The sequence below is a fragment of the Myotis nattereri genome (assembly GCF_964212035.1).
Source record: "Myotis nattereri genome assembly, chromosome: 3".
Lineage (NCBI taxonomy): Eukaryota > Metazoa > Chordata > Mammalia > Chiroptera > Vespertilionidae > Myotis > Myotis nattereri.
The window spans coordinates 9,134,306-9,151,304 of record NC_138077.1 but is presented as its reverse complement, the minus strand read 5'-3'; the positions used below and the strand labels follow the sequence as shown (position 1 = coordinate 9,151,304).

Below are 16,999 nucleotides of genomic sequence, written 5' to 3'. Positions count from 1 at the left end.
GCCAACAGGTTCAGAAGACCTGGACAGTGTGAGTACCTCTGAGGACAGGTGATCCCATTTTCAGTCCTGTGTCTTCCCACAAACCCCTATCTATAATAATAAAAGCATAGTATGCTAATTAGACCAGACATCCTTCCGGATGACCTCCTGGATGAAGCTGGAGCTGCGAGGGAAGCCTGGGTCCCGGGTGCCAGAGGGAAGCCGGTGCCAGCAGCCAGGGGGAGGAAGGCCTACTCTTGCACACATTTTGTGCATCGGGCCTTTATGTTTTCATAAAGGAGGCTGGCTCTCGAAACTACCCCCTTAGGCATATTGGGATGAATGAAGTCTGATAGAGAGTATAGAAACAACACAATGTTTTTATTTGCACAATGTCCAAAAAAATTCAGCATTTCCTTAGGGCTAAGTCTTATGGACTGTCTTGTTTACAATATTTCAATTGCTTGTGATCTAAGAACCGCCAAGGCTGCGAGACAGCAGATGGGCGATCAATCAGGAGCAGGTGATGATAATGGAGGAAGTAGGCCGTCCATCTTTTATACTTAAAAAGCCAAAATGAAACTGAACACTCCTCTAAAGAAATCACAAAGGACACAGTCAAATATTAGAAATGCAAAGGGTCCATGATGCATCTAAAGCACAACAGAAAAGTCCCTGAGGAAGTCAATCCAACCTCACCCACCTCACTCATCCCCACACTAACCCTGTTAGATAAATCTCTTCAGTTCAACCCTGTTATCTGACTCCATACTTAGAATGTGTGCACTTCTTTTGGGAGTATTTCCCCTGAGGGAAAAACGCCAACTGTATATTCACATCATAAAAACCGAGACTCGCTGTGGCCAGCAGTCACCCCCAAAAGACCCACAGGAGTGTGTGTGAAGCATCACTCTGAGCCAGGCCTCCCTCGCCAGGACACCAGGGGGCAACTGTAAGCCTGCCCCTCCTCTGCAGGCAGTCTCTGCTCCCCAAAACACCCACTTACCACTTCTGACACTTCCTCTGCTTTGAGCCCTTTGCAGGATCCCCTGCAATACTCTCTGTCTGACTTGGCCCAAACGGACCACCTCAGTGTTGTTAGTTAATTGTAGGCAAGGGTGGCAGGGGTTTCGTCTCAAAGCTCTTGGAGAATCTCCTCCTTGGAAATATCTCCATTCCTGGTCCATTCTCCACATTCCCTCGTGTCCCCAAGTGGCAGTCAGACCAGTCCCTGCCCTGCCCCAGCTGTGCTGTCACTGTCCCATCTTGCCTTTTCTGGAGTCTACCCAGGGGTCCCAAGGTAAACGGGGGCAGTGGGCCACAGCCCCAGGCTGCACAGGATGACTCCAGAGTCCAAGCTTACACCACCCAGATGACACTAACTCTTCACAGAAGGGACCACACCCACATACTGTATGCCACTGAACCCAAACTAAATGCATCCCCAGCACATCTTCCTCTCAGCTGGATGGATTGCTAAGGTGCCCAAGGCCATCGTCTAAGGAAGAGGGTCCTCGCCTCCCGATGCAGGAGACGGGGGAGTAGGGGGCATGAAGGCGACACGGCAGTCCTGACTAGAATTAAAAGGCCTCACTTTGAAAATTGCATAAACATGTGTGACCTAGTGAAGACACTGCCCAGGAGGGACCCTTGCCAGTGAGGTCACTAAGACCCTGGCCTCACCCAGGGGGACCTGCCAGCCATGTGACCCTTTCTTGCCGAGTAAGACCAGAGGATGCATACCCTTTAGGGCAGCAAACAACGGTGATGAATCCACAAAGAAAACCATGGGAACAGCTAATACGGAAGTCAAGATGATATTCAGGGCAGAGGAGGTGGACACGAAAGGAACTTCTAAGGCAGGGGTGGGCAAACTTTTTGACTCGAGGGCCACAATGGGTTCTTAAACTGGACTGGAGGGCTGGAACAAAAGCATGGATGGAGTGTTTGTGTGAACTAATATAAATTCAAAGTAAACATCATTACATAAAAGGGTACGGTCTTTTTTTTTTTTTTTTTTTAGTTTTATTCATTTCAAACGGGCCGGATCCGGCCCGCAGGCTGTAGTTTGCCCACGGCTGTTCTAAAGAATTATTACCTTTTTAAAAGCACTATTATGTAAAACAAACTTTAGTTTTGAGAACAATTTTAGATTAAAAAAAAAACAAAACTGGAATGACAGTATAGCGATTTCCTATATACCCACACTCGGTTTGCCCAGTTATTAACATCTTACATTAACATGGTACATTTGTTACAATTAATGGACACATTATTGCTAACTGATTACACTATGGCTGACGAGCCACAGTGTAATCAGATTTCCTCAGATTTTACTTAATTTCCTTTTTCTGTCCAGGAACCCATCCAGACGCCACATGACATTTGGTCGTCATGTTCCCTTAGATAGGCTGTGATAGTTTCTCAGACTTTCCCTGATGACCTTATGACCTTGACCATTTTGGAAGGGCTGGTGGGTAGGATGCCCCTCAATTGGGATTAGCATGATGACTTCTTATGACAGACTGGGGACATGGGTGTTGGGAGGGGGACCACAGAGGTAAAGTGCCATTCTTATTACGTATCAAGAGTACATATTATCAACATGAGCTGTCACCGTTGGCATTGACCGTGGTCTCCTGGAGGAGGTGTGTCTGTCAGGCTTCTCCCTTCATTACTCTTCCCCCCTACACTGTCCTCTTAGGAAGGAGGTCACCATGCACAGCCCATCCCTAAGGAGTGTGGTGAGCTCCCCTCCCTGGGGATGCAGGGGCCACAGAAACCATCTGGAGCTGTCTGCATGGGAGATTTATGCTTCTCCCCATTTACTTAATCATTTATTCATGTCAGTATGGACTCACGGATATTTATTTTAGACTTGGGGCTGTAATCCAACGTGACTATTCTGTGGCTGAAACTGCTCCAGCTCTGGCCATGGGGAGCTTTCCTGGCTTCACTGTCACAACACTTCACACTCCCAGTCCTTGTGCTAAGCAGGTAGGTTTTATATCCCCAGCTTGCAAATGGGGAGACTGGGGCCCAGAGGTTAAATCACACATCTGGTAAGAGGCAGGGCTAGGAGGACTCAAACCCAACAATCTGGTTCCAGAGACCAGACAAATAACTACGTCCCTCGGCTGCCTCTCCTCTGAACACCTCCACAGGCAGGTGGGTCGGACCCTCTCAGACAGTGGCAGTCAGGGAAAGCATAAGGTGGGAACAAGTGGGGCATGTGCAAGGAGGCCAGGAGCTGTAGCCAAGCACAGAGAGTAGTCAGAGGGAGGAGACTGTGGCCTGGGGCACACAGAGTGGTCAGAGGGAGGAGGCTGTGGCCTGGCGCACACAGAGTGGTCAGAGGGAGGAGACTGTGGCCTGGAGCAAACAGAGTGGTCAGAGGGAGGAGGCTGTGGCCTGGAGCACACAGAATGGTCAGAGGGAGGAGGCTGTGGACTGGAGCACACAGCGTAGTCAGAGGGAGGAGGCTGTGGCCTGGAGCACACAGAGTGGTCAGAGGGAGGAGGCTGTGGCCTGGAGCAGAGTGGTCAGAGGGAGGAGGCTGTGGCCTGGAGCACACAGAGTGGTCAGAGGGAGGAGACTGTGGCCTGGAGCAAACAGAGTGGTCAGAGGGAGGAGGCTGTGGCCTGGAGCACACAGAATGGTCAGAGGGAGGAGGCTGTGGACTGGAGCACACAGCGTAGTCAGAGGGAGGAGGCTGTGGCCTGGAGCACACAGCGTAGTCAGAGGGAGGAGGCTGTGGCCTGGAGCACACAGGGCAGAGTGGTCAGAGGGAGGAGGCTGTGGCCTGGAGCACACAGGGCAGAGTGGTCAGAGGGAGTGTGGAGACAGGTGACAGCCAGATCAAGCAGGGTGCTTGTGGCTTAGGAGTAAGTAACAGTTTTATTGCAGACACAGGTGAGCAAGCAAAGGGGTAAGATAATGACCGCTGGTGCTACATGGAGAGCGCTGGAAGCATGAGGGAAGATCCAGGGCCCATTGTGAGGTTTCTGTGGAGACCAACGGAAAGATGGTGGTGAGCTGTGGGCCGCTGGGCAGCAGGGGAGACATGGAGAAACAGACACCCCAGGTGGAGGGTTAATGCGGGATGCAGGCACAACCTGTGCTGGGGACTGGGTGTGACAGCGACAAGTCCAGATTGACTGCCAGGTTTCTAGAAAATGGGGGATGTTGGTGACATGCACTACCAGGAGAAAGGGTATGAAATTTAGTAAAATAAAGTGGCTGGTTCCAGATATTCCGTGTGGGGCGCATGTGAAACATCAGCCTGAGAGGGAGGCGTAACGTGCTACCTGGTAGACCTGGGCCCAGACTGCCATGGACCCTAGAGATGGAAAAGTAAGCAAGTGACCCCATCCAAGTGCCTGCATTGGCACAGTCTGCACGTCCAAATCAGACCTGCAGCTTGTCCCTCCTGCCGCCATGCACAGCACCATCTTCCATCCCACTGCTCAGGCCACAGCCCAGGCAACTGTGCAGCCCCAGCATCCAAAGTCTCCCCTTGCCCTCAGCCTTCACCTCCTGAGCCGCCCCTGCCCTCATCATTCACGTCCTGAAGTCTTGCTCCTCTGTGCCCTATGGAGAATCCAGCTCAGTCACTTTCCCTGCAGAGGGAGCACAGGCCACTGCTGGAGGGAGAGCAGGACCTGCCCAGCCAGCCTCCTGCTCTCCTCGTCCTTGTCTGGTCCACACACAGCGACCATGCACTCAGGTCTCTGTGCAGACGGGCTTGTCCTGCTGAGGGCGCCCTGCACCCATCCCCATCTGTGTTAATCACTAGGTGGGTAAGTCTGTCTTATTTGGGATAAAAGACTAGCAGGCCCATAAGGCCACAGACAGCCCCATTCTCTATAATTATGTAAATCAGGGCCTGCACCTGCTCTCCACTCGCCTCCCTGTGATATGTGGGACTTGAGATGGTAAGAAATGGCTGCTAAATAAAGACCCCAACACTGTTAAAGCCTCCAGCAGTGCCATACAGAACTGCTGCTGATGTGGCCGTGGGGGACCTGACTGGGCCAGACCACCACGCACATCGCCCTCCTCACACAGCCTGACGTTGTGGAGCGCAGACTCTGCCCAGACGCCTGGGGACCAGGGCTGGCTGTGTTGTGCTCCTCCAGCCAGTGAGACGGAAGCTGGGGGTTTCCTGAACCGCTTTCCGGCAGAGGCCCCGCCCCTTCCTGCTTCCCCTCCTTTCTCTGCAACATCAGGCGGGGGTCAGAGTAGCTGCCACCAGACCCCAGGGGCCAAGCACAGGGATGAATAGCAGAGTAGAGACAGAAGAGTCCAGAAACCACTGTCCTCGTCCCAGGCTGCCTCCTTCTTGGCACAAAGGACCCAGGAGTAGAAAGCCAGCACCACCAGCCAGGTTTTCTGCTACAAGTCAACCTGAGTCAAACACAGAGAATGCCTGGACACAGGTACTGCAGACAGGCCTCCTGCAGACCTGGAGCCGCCATGGTGACCAGCACTGCCCCTGGCTTCCGAAAGCTCAGGTACCAGGGAAGAGGGACGGCAACATGGGGCCATCGAAGTGCTCATTAACCAGGGGACGTGGATGAGAACTGCAGGGAGGCAGGGAGAGACGGCCTCTCCATGGAGGCGGCATCTGAACTCACATGGGGTGACCGTCCTCCGGGGGGACCAGCAGACACCGGGCCCTGGGGTGGGGCAGGTTTACACAGAGTAGCAAACAGACAATGGAGGGAACAGGCCAGGGAGGAGCTGTGAACTTTCTCCTGAGGAAACTCACTTCCGCCCTGTCTGGGAAGTCACTGAAGGGGTCAAGCAGGGTTACCTGAGCTGACGTGCCCTGGAAGGATGACTCAGTGACCACATGGTGGCAGGACTGCCTGGGAGCAAGTCTGGACCCAGGGAAGCCAATAAGGAGCCTGTGGCTTCCAGAGGGTTCCAGAGAGAAAAGCTGGGAGCGACATGGGAGGAGGAGCTGGCAGGTCTCGCCAGACACTGGAGTGAGGGTGAGACAGAGCATGAGAACGGCTGCGGCCATTCAGGAAGCAGGTGGGTCAGAGTGACGGGACAGGGGTCGTGATGCGGCTCTGAACTGGCACGCACTGTACCCTGTCCGGAGCTGGGGCTGGAGGACAAGCCGGTGAGAAAGGCCTGGGTCATCCAGAGCGGGACTGGAGTGTGGCCTTTGAGCTAAGCACAGGTGGGGTGGGGAGGAGGAGGAAAAGCAGGCTGGCTCAGGCAGTTCTGTTAGATCTGCTGAGGGCCTGGGTAAGACAGGGACAGGACAGTGGCCACTGCCCTTGGCAAAGACAGGTCACTAGTAACTCGGAAGCGCCATCTCAGAGAAACAGTGAGGCCAAACCCGACCAGAAAAGACGAGGAGGTCGAGACAGGGAGGGCAGGCATGCAAGCTGGGAGAGCCCAGCATGAATGCTGATCACCTTCTTGCAGACTGTCCCCAGCCCCCAAGTGGAGGCCCGGGCTCTGTCCTGGGTTCTCGTTTTACACTGTGTGAGTGCCTACCTGATACTCACATGCCTGCACCACCAGACACTTCCACGAGAGCAAGGCCCTGTCTCCTGCACTTGCACCCTCTCCCCACCTGTCACAGAGCCTCACATGCGAGGGGCACTTGGGCAAGACGGGCTGGAAGGGAAGGAGGAAGGGAGGGAGGAAGAGCCATGGAGACAGAATGCCAAGGACTGCATCCTGAGGGCCCGTGAGTCTGCCTGGCCCAAGGTGCACAGAGGGCCCACGGGTGGGGCTGAGACACAGACACAGAGCGCCTGGGTGCTGTGTTTCCATGAAGAGGATGTGACCCACAGGGAACCGTACCAGTACCCACACAGCAGTGAGTGGTGGTGCCAGAATGTCAGAAACACCTTTCCCACCAAATTCAACATTCCGAAGCATCCTGGGGGGTCACCAAAATGACAAAGAGTTCTGAATATAAAGGCAACTTCAGATGACAAACTAGCTCCCAGCACTCGCGAGGCTCTGCCCTCAGTCAAGGCAGGATGCGCAGCCTGACAGGCGTTGTGCACGGGGCCTGCAGACCCACACGGAGGGACCTGTCACATGCTCCAGAGTGCTTCTGCACAAATAATCACACACATTTTAGTTCTCAAAAGAGCCTCACTTCTGAAACATAAAATCACCAGAAACCCATCTTCTGAGAGAGAACATTAATCATTACATCAAAATCCAGAACCAGCTCCTAAAATTCAATGAATGAGAAGGTTGCAACCATGTAGAGTCAAACAAACAAACAGCAGTCACGAGTTGAGAAGGCGACTAGCAAGGCACCAGGGAAAATGAGGTGCCATGGAGGGGTCCTCTCATTCCACGTTATCAAACATTTCCTGAGCGGCCACTGCGCTACGGCTGTGCAGGGACACGAAACCCAACCCAAAGGTGCTGAACAGGGCCGATAAGGTGTGTGCCCGAAGCTAGGGCCAGGAGGGCAGACGCATGAAGTCTGGACAATCATGTGAAAATCAGGAGCCCTTGCCAGCAGCCTCCTCACCAGAGCTCCCCCGCCAGGGCCTCGTCACCCTGCCCAGAGTCCTGGGCCGAAGCAGGGCCGTCCACACCCTACAGACACGGCTGCCTGGCCTCCCCGAGGTGCAGGACGCTGAGGCCAGGCCAAGAGATGGGTGGGTTCCCTGGGACACAGCTGTGTGTGTGCAAGGCAGTCTTCAGCCTTGGGTTGTGAACACCCAGAACCATCACACAGGGCACAGGAGCTCATTTCCAAATGCAGAAGAGTGCAGGAAGTGGCAGGAAAATGCCACTGAATCAGAGAACCACAGCACACGGCTCCGAGGGCTCAGCACCAGGATGCCCGCTTCTCTCTTCCCATCACCAGGGATGTCGGTGGGTACCTCTAGAAATCTGTCAACAGGAGTGCTAAGCCAACCTGGAACAGCCACTGCTGGTGCCCGGGCCTAGAGCCGGGAGAGCCAGGGGAGCACAGCCCCGAGGTGGCACCTCGGCCCCTGAATCGCGTGAAGGCGAGTGTGGCCCTGCCGCGGGGCAGTGCTGTGCTGCTTCCTTCCTCCCGAGATGTGCTTATCGCAAAGCCTTGATTTCCTGGTTTTCACTGTGTCTATTGTGTAAATAGTGCGTGTGTGTGTGTGTGTGTGTGTGTGTGTGTGATCTGAGACTATTCAAAAGGGTTTCAACAGCCTAGTAATCGCCCTGTGGGCCCCTGAGAAAAGGACAAAGATTTCCTTGGCTTTTGAAAACTAGAGGTGGTACCAGCTTTGACGTGGTTTTGACATCCCTAGGACCTAGGACCGATCTTCAAGAAAAAGAAGTAAAATATACACACGTGTGATGATGAGTTATGCCTATTTATAGGATTGGGAGGCTCTACTTATTAAAACAGTTCTTAAATAATGATTCAGAAAAAGGGTTAGATGGACACTATTACGAGCGTCAGTGGTTTCCTCCACCTCATCCGCTCTGTGTTTTGCTCATTACTTCCATATTTACAGGAAGATGCTTTGCTTTTTCCTCTTCTGTGATACTGTTAGCATCAGTCTGACTTACATATTTAAGTGCAAATAAACAAGATGCGTCTGTTTTCTAAAAGCCAGCAGAAGCACAACCATGGAACATGACTTTGATGAGGGCTCCTGAGTTCTGATTCCAAGATGTTAAGGTAATGTACGAGAATTCAACCCTCAGATTAAGGCTCGATCCCCATAATTACTACTTTCAAAGGTTAAGTTTAAAAAAAAAAGTTTATTGCCATTAACGTTTTTCCCCTCTATCAGCCAGTTTCACTGTGGTGAGAGAGCAAGGATGACCAGCTCAGGCATTCATTCAGGAGAGAGCAGACGCTGATAAGCAAAAGGCTTTAGAAGGTTTCCTCCTCAACAGACCCAGCTGGTACAAAGAAGTCGTGCAGGGTCAGGGGGAGGAAAGGGAGCGTGCTGTTGGCTCTGGACCTCGGCTAGGGCCAGGGCACACCTTCTGGACTGACAGCCCGGCAGCAGAGTGACCCATCCTTCCCCAGAAGGCTCTTCTCGGCAAATGGTTTGTTCGGGGGCCAGGAGCCAAGGCCCACCCAGACTGCCTTTCACACTCTGTTCTTCCATATCCTCCTCAAGGAATGAGGAAAGTTGACCTCTATGGCCTTTTAAATTATCTGAATAAATTAGAACTATTTTCTCTTATTAAAATGAAATACTGACTTGGAAATTAAAGACACCAATTTTGCAAAGGATTTAAAAAGCAGAAACCAAATCTGTCAGGCAGAAAGACGAGCAGATGGATTTTGGAGGCCCACTGGCCTGCATCCACATTTCCCAGCCTCCCCATCATGACACTAAACTTAGCGGTGTCCTTCAGCTCCTTCTCCCCCAGGGAGACCCACCACGCTACCTGGACTGGGGCCCACAGGAGAATGGGGACCTAAGTCCCAATGTCCTCCACCTGATTCCAAAGCACAGAACAAACACGTAACTAAGCTGTTCAGGGCTCGGGGACCAGGCTCGCATCCCTCGGAGCCACCAAGTTGCCAGAAGGCACAGCCCCACGGATCCTCATGCCCTCCGGAGCCAGAGACCACGCTGAGGAGAACAAGCTGCCGACATCGGAGCTGCCACGGAAGACCATAGGCTCGCCACAGCCCCTCCTTAGACAACAGTCCACACGTCAGAGTGTCACCTCACTACACGTTTCTGATTGCTCCACTGTCACACCCCTTTGAAAACATTAACCGTTCCTAAGGTAAAAATTACCAGATTCAATTCCTTTGCCGTTTCATTGTAAAAATTTAGTCAAAACAGAAATCCTATATAATAAAAAGCTAATATGCTAATTAGACCGAACAGCAGAACAACCGTCTAGACAACATTCCGGATGAAGCTGGGGCTGCGAGGGCTGAGGCAGCCAGGGCTCTGAGGGCCTACCCCCTTGTATGAATTTCATGCATCAGGCCTCTAGTCTATATATAAAAGCCTAAGCAACTAGTCGACTGTTCAACCAGTAGCTATGATGCACACTGACCACCAAGGGGAAGATGCTCAATGCACAGGCATGGAAACTTGGAACAGACTGATGAATCTCAGAGGGAAGGGGGAGGGTGGGAAGAGGTTAACCAAAGGTCTTATATGCATACTAGAGGCCTGGTGCATAGATTCATGCACTGGTGGGGTCCCTCGGCCTGGCTTGCAGGGATCGGGCCAAAACCAGCTCTCCAACATCCCCCGAGGGGTCCCAGATTGCGAGAGGGTGGTGCACAAGTCTGTGCACCAGGCCTCTAGTAATTATATAATTAGTTAAGCTAAACATTAGTTAGTATGGAAGCAGGAAATTTCAGAATTGAAGAAGTGGGCGAAATTGGATTAATTTCAGCTTGATTTAAGAGAATCCCAGGGCAAAGACAAGTGGATGTCTGAAGAGAAAATTGGCAAGGACAGTCAAACTGGGAAAACACACAACTTAAAGATACACCAGAACCTGCCCGGCCAGCATGGCTCAGTGGTTGAGCGTAGACCGATGAACTAGGAGATGTGGGTTTGATTATCAGTCAGGGCACATACCCGGGTTGTGGGCTCGAGCCTCAGTGAGGGGCATGCAGGAGGCAGCCGATCAATGATACTCTCTCATTATTGATGTTTCTATCTCTCTCTCTCTCTCTTCCTTCCTCTCTGAAATCAATAATATATATATATATATATTTTAAAAATAATAATAATAAAGATATACCAGAACCTGTGCTCCATGAAAAAGGGGATATTTTATCCACTGCTATACCTTGGGCTACAAAGTGCCTGGCACACAGTAGGTGCTCAAAAAATGTTTGTCAAATGACTGCATAAACAATGAGTGAGAAGTGGTTTAGTTTACATACGGAAGACAAAAAGCTTCATCAATATCATATGCTAGCAACCCCTCAGATATAAGGAGTTACTATCACAGAACCTGCCTCATTTTTCTGCACTTACTGTGGGTCATGCACCCATGGGTCAGATACCCGACTGGTCACTCAAAATCACTCCGAGCCCTATACTTACTATCCATAGTGAAGCAGCCAAGGTAGTGCTTAGGGGAAAATGAACAGCTGTCACTGCACTGAGTAGAAAACAAGAATGAGCTGAAAATAAATAAACTAGGTGTTCGAGCCAGGAGCCGGTGGTAACCCTGGGGCGACTGAAAAGCAGCAGTAAACTCTACCAAATGGTTAGAAAACAAGTGGAAATCACTTCTCAACATGGGGCTGAGCTGAGACGGCACGATGAAGCCTCCGGGTGGACGTGGGAGATGGTGACACACGTGCACAGACAGGGAGTCACCAGGCTGCACACCAGAGTCCGGTGGCAGCTGGTACCAGCTCAGGAGCAAGGACTGTTACACTTTCAGGAGTTTTGTGAAGCAGCTGTCATGTCAGCTTATTGGCAGCTGAAAATAGGCAAGGGTGAGAATATTTTTGCCATGAAAACTGACAAATGCTGCAAATCAGGGCTTTTACGCCTCCACCCCCGAGAAAGCCAGTATTACTCATGCACCGGCCATACCACTGCAGACACCTTGTGGTATGCAAGCTACGTCTCAGGAAAGAAAAGGGTGGGGCTGAGGGGGAAGAGGAGGGACTCATTTTTCAAAAGAAGGATTAAAATAAATAACACATTTAATGTTCAGTGTGTTCAAAGTATAACAAAGTTTTTCCGGAGAATGAAAAAATGTTTACCATCAGGAAATCCAATGACATTTACTATATTAACAGATTGCCACGGGGAAAAAAAACATAGGATCATCTCTACAGATTGCAGAAAAAGCAACAGTAAAATTCTGCTATTTATAATAAAGTTTATTTAAAAATTCTCAGCACACCGGGGAGGTACGTTGCTTAACTAGACAAAGGGTGTGTATGATCAACTATGGTAACTATCACACTTGGTGAGGAAACTTCACCAAGTTAGAACAAGAGAAGCACCACTCATCACCGCTACTGTTTAAACATTGCATTCAGCCAGGTATCAGAAGCTCTAGAATCCAGGGGAAAGTACAAGGATTAGAAAGGAAGAGGCACTGTTTGCACAATTTGATCTTCCACCTGAAAACATGAGACATGACTGACATACAAAGTCAATAGCTTTCCTACTGGGCAATAATAAGTAAGCAATTAGAATGGAATTGAAGAAAGAATTTAGTGTATGATAAAAGTGGCATTTCTGACCACTGGGCAAGGATAAGGGCAACTGGCTAGCCAATGGAAAAAATATTTGATCCTGACCTCAAGCTGTATGAAAACAGATTTCACATAGACCTGAATGTGGAAAACAGAATATGAAACTGCTGGAAGAAATGAAAGAATGACCCTTGAGGTAGGAAAATGTTCTTAGACGGTATGTAAACACAAAGTCATAAAGGAAAAGACTGATTCGTTTGAATATATAAAAGTTAAAAATTTCTCTTTGAAAAAGTAACATTAAAAGACCAAGGACAGCCTAGGACACCCCCGGCAGCCATGCCAGAGGTCCCCACTCTGGAGCTTCCCGCTCACAGCGCCCCTCCCCAAGGGAACCATGCATTCTTGGCCCGTGTGAAGAACGCGCCCCTCCCCACACAGGTGCAGGACGCACTCTCCCAAAGGCTCCACACTGGGCTCCAGGTAGCCAGCTGTCCAGTACGAACAGAGGGAAGGGCTCTCCCTAAAGACAACTGGGAGTCCTCCCTCAGTCTGACAAGGTGACCGAGACCATGGGCCTGTCCTTGCTGGGTTCCCCAGGACCACGCCATGCTGTTGTGTGCTTTCCGATATCAACATTTTGTTTTTAAATGTTAGACTAATAAAAAGTGGAACATAGTACTGAGTTCCCATCGCCTTTCACCAAGCTTCTCCTAGTGCCCACCTCCCTCAGAATCACTGACCGGTTCCCCAAATTAGAAAATGAGCCCCTGGTACAACAGTGTCAGCTCAAGTGCAGACCCCGTTCACATGCACCAGTTTCCCTGGAACGTCCCTCGTGTTCCGGGACCCCACCCAGAATGCACGTTGCAGTCCGAGGCCATGTCTCCTCAGGCTCCTCCTCCGTCCCGGCCTGTCGGGATGCTTGTCGAGCACTGGCCAGGTATTTCTCAGGATGTCCTCTCCTGGAGTCTGGCAGCTTTTTCCTGAGATGACATTGTGGTAGTGAATCTATGACAAGAATACCAGGAAGAGGACGTGCCGTGTGCTAGCAGGGAGCCTAGGACCTGTCTCATCACAGGTGTTAACCTGAGTCACCTGGGGGAGGTAGTGTCTGCTGGCTTTATCCACTCTACAGTTACTATTTTCCCCTTTTAATAAATAAATAACTTGGGAAGAGATACTTCGAGACTAGGCAAATATCCTGTTTCTCCTCAAACTTGCGCCCCGTATCTTAGCATTGGTCCCTGGGTCTCTCCTGAAGTGACTTGACTGTGGTGTCAGCTGATGGTGATTTTCTATTTCCTCATTTCTTCTACCGATTAACTGACATTCTTCTGTCAGGAAGAGCTATCCCTGCTCCCCCGCTGACTTACTGACTTACCCAGGTATTTACTTATACCAGGACTGGCCATGCTACAACAAGGGCATGCCCGAAACGCACGAAGTGAAAGGAGCCTGGCACAAAAGACTGCATGCGGCCTAACTCCATGCAGATGGATTCTTCTATGTGACTGCACAAAGGGCAGCCTGGTGTGTCACCCAGCACTGCTCCTTCCTGGTGCCACTCACAGTGTTGCTCTGACCCAGGAACTCTGTGCACCCTTCCCAGGTTACATCATGGCTCGAAGTCTTGGTGAACTTAAAGGAAAGCCTCCCTTTCCTACAGCCAGGGCTATCAGTGCGAACACTTCCATTCATCAAGCACCCCCTTCCTGTCTGTGCCCTGCCCGCCCAGAGCTGATCCACACGGGGAGAATTTAAGGGTAGCGGGGGGGGGGGGGGGGGGGGGAGGGGCGAGGGGCATGGGACACCATGCTTTGTGCTCTGAAATATCCTGTAGGTTTACACAGTACCTGCCTCTTCTACAGAAATACTATCAATGCCCTCCTAGCTTCATTAGAGGCATAAAATTAAAGATTAGAAAGCTCCGTTATGAAATCATCAAATATGCCACTCACTCATGTGCATGTGGGAGGAAGCCACCTACTCGTGACACCAAATATACGAAGAGAGAAAACCCCAGAGTAGGAGACAGAGGCGCAGGCCTAACGGAGCTCACAGTCCTCACACAGGGGTTCTCATTGTACCAGTGGAGACTTGAGGGAAGTGACTTTGTCCCTAGGGCTCAGTGACGACCTGGGTTATCGCAGCTCTGAAGTCCTCAGATTCCATCCTACAAATTCCACCTCCTCCTGGATTAGGACTTTCAGCCTCAACCCCCAAACCCGCTTCTACCTACAGCAAATAATTCATTGTTTACTGCACATGCCACTACTTTCTCGGAACTGTTAATTTAAAAAATTATTACATGAGACTCTTTAAACATTTAGATAGCTTCTTCTCTCTCTCTCTCTTTTTTATTTTTTTTTATTTTAACTCCAACAACCTTTTATTACCAAACTCTAGCAAGTTTGAGACCAAGTAACAGCGATACAGCATCTCTAACAGGACCTAGGATGGAGGTGCAGACCTAATAAACATGGTCTCTTAAACAAAGGATTAATAAAATACAAAACATCCACTTATGTGTTTTTTAAAAGAGCGAAATTCTCCAGTGTTGCAGAAAAAGGTATCCCAAAATGATTTCAGTCAAGAAAAAAACAGCATTTGGCACTATGCTGCCTTAAAAATCCAGTTCAGGACAGACCTGAGAGAACAGCATTTCCTCTGCTAAAAAAAAAAAAAAAAAAAATCCCCCTCTCCCCTCCTTTCTGTTCAGCTTCCACTGCTTATTGCTAGAAACACCCAGAGAACAGTACAACAAGACCCAGCCCAGTTCTCTTGGCATCTGCCAATCTGAAGAGTCACAGCAAGGATTGTTCCTTAGGAATTTCACCTCTGCTACCACCAGGAAATTGAACCTTAATTTCTGGGAAATGGCAAAAAGGGTCCTATTTCCTTCAAGGAAGGGCTTGAGAGCTCTGTAAAGGGTCAAAAGGCGGTGGACCTGGCCCAGACTGGAACACCAGGATGTGCAAAGGGGGCCTTTCTATATAAAAACACCCAACACCTTAGAACCTAAAATTTAACCTACAGGTAAAAACCAGTAGAGTAGCAGCTGACTTATATACCAAAAACGTGCTATCGCCCCATCTTTAACCATAAAGGAAACAGAGGGGAAGAAAGTCTAGAGAATTTGACCTCCTCTTCCTTCCAAAAACTTTGACGCATATTCTAGGCCAGAGCCAAGTTGCAAAGACAGGCATGTGGTCACAGGGTACAGTCTCTGCGGGACAAAGCTGCCACTCCTGGGCAGCCTGGCTCATGGCCACTTCACCAACACTTCCTCCCTGGTAGGCATAGTGCTTAAGAATCACTAGAGAAATTATGTTTTCAATTCAACTTCGTCGCTGACAAATACTTCAATAGCAGCTGCTAGTAACCGCCCAGAAGACCCCCACTCTCACCCCAGTTCAAGGTCACAGATCCTTCTAGTTGATGGGCTCCTTGCCAGACTTTTTCAGAAGCTCGTTGGTTTTAGAGAAATGTCTGCATCCAAAGAACCCTCTGTACACGACAATGGGGAGAGATGGGTGGTCTGCAGCCGTAGTGGCGCTTCCTATCAATGGCACTGCCCTTCTTCTGGCATTAAGAGCCCCAGAGCAAGAAGACGAGGTCACTTGAGTTCTGATTTAGCCAGGACACAACCGCATCAGTCAATTACTCCCAACCTTCCGCCTTATGAGAACTGGCCTGATGTGCCCAGACAGTGAGGACAATGTGGATAGAACACCTTGCTTGGCCCACTCAGATATATCTCCCTGACCAGAATGAACAAAACCATCGGTGTCTGTAGACAGCTCTTTAAAAATGCTTTCCAAACTGGGCGGATGTGGCACAGGTCTTTGAATACTAACGCAGAGCCCATGAGCTTGATTTGGTCCATGATACGGATCCTGTCTCAGAATGACAACCTCTTGTGTTGCATTTTGCATCCATGTGGAGACTTGGTGGAAGGGTGGGTAAACAGTGTAATGCCTTCTCTCTTGGGCAGCAAATCCCATTAGGTTTACAAAATACTGTTTTCTGAACTCTCCACCAAGGTGCTTCTTCCAACTCTCACCGACACTCACTGGCAGGCTGTGAGCCCTGAGTCTACGCAGGGCCGCGGTCTTGTTCTTCTGGACGTGGACCAACTGCTCGGGGCTCATGGCGATGAGGGTGGTGTACCCGGCTCCTCCTGCTCCACCCAGGCCTTCCTGACAGGGCTGACCTGCAAGTGGTCCCCGCAGAGACCGGTCAAGAGCCACGGCTGACCTCTCCCCGGTGCCCGCAGGTTCCACCTACAACCCAAAGGCCCATTGCAGAGGTTGCCCATGCGTGGGTTTCAGCCCCACCTGGAAGGTTGGTGCAAAACCAGACTCCAGGAAACCAGACCTTAGCCCAGACCTGCACTAGCAGGCCGATGCCCCACATTTCATGTTTGGTACTAATATGGGCTGAGAGAAGTGGTTGGCTAGAGGGGAAGCCCTGCCACCAGGTGCCCCGCCCCACTAGGCCTACCTTAGGTAACTTTTTAATGAAATAAAGTTTTAATATAGTAAGAAAGGAAAGATAATCCTCTAAAGTAGCCCACAAAGAATACTGTATTATAATAGGCATGCTGCGAAACCTAATGCCAATGACTGACTCAAAAATAATAAGTCTGACTGTTATTTGGGATAGATTCCTATTCTAAAGAGGAATCAAATTCAAGTGGTCAAGACAAATAAATATGCATTTTATGTGATTAATTTCATTCCTATCTAGCTAGAGTGGATATAAACAGTCACTTCATTGCAATTTCAGCTATGGTCTAAGCACGTCTCTCAAAACTACTTCCTGTATTTAGATTTAACGTCGGCTGTTTGTGCTCAGGCCTGAACCAAGTGAAGCGTCTGAGTG

At 50.2% G+C, this 16,999-nt stretch overlaps 1 protein-coding gene and 1 pseudogene across 2 annotated transcripts in view; both read right to left on the bottom strand.

The window, feature by feature from the left end:
* Positions 1 to 16,999, bottom strand: part of ADARB1 (adenosine deaminase RNA specific B1) — a gene marked incomplete at its 5' end in the record, with an annotated part of 102,369 nt that overhangs the window by 75,293 nt on the left and 10,077 nt on the right. The window lies entirely within an intron of this gene.
* Positions 15,547 to 16,433, bottom strand: LOC308517044 (uracil-DNA glycosylase-like; annotated as a pseudogene). Its single transcript has one exon. The product of its transcript is annotated as a uracil-DNA glycosylase-like (transcript).